The sequence below is a fragment of the Penaeus monodon genome, chromosome 29 (genome assembly GCF_015228065.2).
Source record: "Penaeus monodon isolate SGIC_2016 chromosome 29, NSTDA_Pmon_1, whole genome shotgun sequence".
NCBI classification, from domain to species: Eukaryota; Metazoa; Arthropoda; class Malacostraca; order Decapoda; family Penaeidae; genus Penaeus; species Penaeus monodon.
Genome location: NC_051414.1, coordinates 3,836,621 through 3,839,871, shown reverse-complemented (window position 1 = coordinate 3,839,871; position 3,251 = coordinate 3,836,621).

The following is a 3,251-nucleotide window of genomic DNA, read 5'->3' as shown; positions in this document are numbered from 1 at the left end:
GACTGTTGTTCGTTGTCAAAATGTAGAGCAGTAGTTCTCAAAACTGAGGGTGTGCCCGTTTGAGGGTCGTTCGGTTTCCAGAAGAGGCGCGAGCTGTTAGGGGAAAATGTTTTCCTTTTGATCAAGGAGAATATTTAAATAATTTGGTTGTAGATTTGACGAGGGTAGGCATGGAAGCATGGACCAACTACTAGGGGAAGGGGCCATGCTATAAAGAACCACTGGTGTAGAATAACTGATCATCACATGGCATCTAGCATTAAGCAAGCCCTGGATTTATTTCTACGGGAGTTTTATGGCAAACGAGTTAAGTACAGAACATATACATATACAGAGAAATTGCTAATGACGTTTGACTCAAACTTCAAGTGAACAAAACTTACTGTACACAAACCAATTTTACGAGCAACAAAAACAAGAGACGGAGAAAGCATAGATGCCTACCAACATTGACCAAGGGAGTCCCATTTGTCGCATATGTCTTTAATATGTCTGAAAAGATACACAGTGATGATAAAAGAGAACAAAGAGATTCGAAAGTTAAAAAGAATTGGCTTGTCATAGTTTGGCTCTGCGACGAAGATGAATGAAGTTATATTTTAATTGCTGGGAGTGAAATATAGTTGGAAAAAAGCGAGACATTTATTTCAAAGGTACAATCATTATCGGCTTTCAACTAGTTATAATTTAGAACAGAAATGCAAAAATGCTGCATCATTATCAGTACAGCCAGTTTGTAATGTTTTTCTTGTTACGGGATAACCATTATTCTCACCCCACTGATCTACCAATGGCGCAAAATGGAATCAAGTTTGGAATTTACGGCAAATCAAGAGGTGAAAGTGGAGGACAAGTTTACAGGAACATTTTGAAAAGGGCAAACTGGATAAGAACGGGCCTGAATATTAACAGAGAACGACTGGGACTGGAATGAAAAGATATATAAAATGCTGCTCTGTGTGAACAAATTGAAGAGAAAAGGATAAGTTAATGTTACACAGAACCTAATGATAGGCATAACTTGAAATAAAAACCTATGGTATGTCATTTCATTTGTCATTTAATATGTCATTTCTTGTAAATATGTCATAATTTTACACCAGCAATTACGTAGGATTTACAAATACCACATTGACTGAAGTAAGCATTGTATGTCCATTTATCACACATGGCATATGGCTGTATCCTGGTGCTGAAAGACGTAGGTGCCTTTTGCCATGCCTCTGTGCGGGTTACATTCTAACAGAAATCAAAATTGCCGGAAGCCAGAAAAATGGCAACCATGATGACTAAGTGTAAATTCTGGCAAGAGCTATATAAGAAGGCCCTGCCAGAGCCATCGCAGGAGACTGCCTATCTAAATAAGACTGTTTTAATGCTATTCAAGGCAGTTGATTCTAGTCATTTTCCTTGAAGTCTGATATCCTGAGTAATGTTCAAAATTTCTTGGTGATGTGCTGATTTTGGGTAATTCAGAACATTTAAGGGAGGCCATAAGAACTCTGTCAGAAGATCCAGTCAATTTAGTATCATAAAAAATAGATTTATATGGTCACCCAAATTTAATTACCATATGATTTGAGTACTTATCAAAGGCATTTATGGATTACTGATTATCCATAATATGAAGAGGAAAATGTTCTTTTTATAATCCAGTTTCCTTTACTTAGAGTCTGACCACTCAAGAGTAACAAGGCACGCTTGGATCAGTGTAATTTGAACAATTTGATTGAGGGTTGCCAATAGGGAACAAAAAAGCACTGGTCTGCTTCTATCCTCCATTGGCACAAAAACCAAACACATCGCACTGGCCTCTGAAGCCTATACCGTTCAAAACATCTGGTAATAATTATGTGGCTATTGTTAATTAACATACATATTTTAGAAAGCCCAAAGAGTTATCTCAGATCAAGAAAAAACACCAACACAAGATTTGTAATAGCTGGTATGATCCAAGTTAATCTGAGCCAAGAGAGCAGTGACTGACTCCCAGAATAATTTCATAATGGACCAAAATGACTACATTTAAAGTGGCTAAATGACTTCAGTAAAGGTAAATCTAGCATATTATTTTATATATATGGATAGATGGTTGCACAATCTCCATTTCAGTTGGACTTGCTATTATTGCACCTCTACTCTGTTGGATTATGATAACTATTATGTCATTTTAATTATAAAAATATCACAAAAGACAAATCAGTGTGAACTAACAAAAAAATAGATTCTCCTTTACTTTATGGATATAAAATAAACATGGATCAACCTTTTTCGTGAAAAAAAATTAATACATCTTGCCACATACGAATTCATAACGCCTAAGTAGTCAGGGCCTAAACTCTAGAACCATTTGTTGCATGACAAGTCGGAAGAAACACATGATAATACATATAGCATCTTTCCATTGTTCCTATCTATGTGATAAGATTATTCCTTCAAGTATTAATAAGCAGTCATGCAAATACTAATTATTTTCTAAACTTAGTCAAATACATTATGTATATACATAAATATACACTGTATATTAATTAATGAGAATAGAATTTGCAAGTGCTACAGACATTTACATATTGTGTTTGTGGTGTTTAAGGGGAATGGGGAGGCTGATACCAATTTACGTCTTTTACCAATAGCCACAAATACTCATATAAACAGATATTACAATGTTAAAATCACACAAGTATTATTATACAATACATTGCTAGATATGATAAAAACCAAAACCATCTTGTCTGTATAATACAGGACTTAATTACTCTAAGGTAATTGAGTAATGGTTAACAAATACAATTTTGCAACAGTTCTTTCAGCCTCTGAGTTGAAGGATCCTATATTTAGAAAAAAAAACACCAGTTTCCATGATATCAATTCCTCTTTAATTTGAAGACATATAAATATTTTCTGTATTCTACTGTTGACACTGACATGCTTTACAATGAATATAGTGCAATGATCATAACATGATCATACATCATAACAATAACACTTTTATCATACTCCTTTGATTTTATTTGATATTTACTGTATAAGCTGCTTAGTTGTCTAGGTAACCTATGAAAGATGGCCATGTGAAGTGCAGGAAATATGTATTATACACTTTTTAGAATAATTATGATTATGCCATGCTTTATTTAAAACAAAAAAAGTTATGGTGAATAACTTAAGAGTTCATTCATGTCCTTTGTATTTACCAAGTAATTCATTGTATCCTCACATTAGTTTCCTCTTTCAGAATATTCATGACCAAAATG